This window comes from Hyalella azteca, unplaced genomic scaffold (assembly GCF_000764305.2).
Source record: "Hyalella azteca isolate HAZT.00-mixed unplaced genomic scaffold, Hazt_2.0.2 contig17651, whole genome shotgun sequence".
Classification (NCBI taxonomy): Eukaryota; Metazoa; Arthropoda; class Malacostraca; order Amphipoda; family Hyalellidae; genus Hyalella; species Hyalella azteca.
Window position 1 is genome coordinate 155741 of NW_025947427.1, and position 475 is coordinate 156215.

Below are 475 nucleotides of genomic sequence, written 5' to 3' on the forward strand. Positions count from 1 at the left end.
AGTTTGTTCTGTATGTGCGTGCGTTCTCAAGTTTACACGTGTGCAGTGTGGCTACGTTACACGTACTTTAGAATGTTTCTGCTAGAACAATTGTTTCTATGAAGAATAATATTATTCTCGCTTGTAATGACGCATATATACACTGTTAGAAAAAACGGTGAAAAAACGGTCCCACCGGCGTTCTAGTGGCCGGTCGCCCCGTGAAAATAAACTGTTTCGCCGTTTTTATAAGATGTTTTACGGATTTCTAGCGTTAAGTTAGAATAAAAACGGCGACACGGTGTTTCTTTTTACGTGCCGACCGGCCACTGAAACGCCGGTAATACCGTTAACGGTCATTTTTCTAACTGTGTATGACAGTCAAAGTTGAGTTGTGCATGAATCTCAACACGTGGCGAGGTGGCCGAGTGGTTAAGGCGTTGGACTGCTAATCCAATACGGTCTCCGTGCGTGAGTTCGAATCTCATCCTCGTCG

The 475-nt window shown here is 44.2% G+C and overlaps 1 non-coding gene across 1 annotated transcript; it reads left to right on the forward strand.

The window, feature by feature from the left end:
• The first annotated feature begins 393 nt into the window (after positions 1-393).
• Trnas-gcu lies at positions 394-475 on the forward strand. Its single transcript has one exon. It is a non-coding gene; the product is annotated as a tRNA-Ser (tRNA).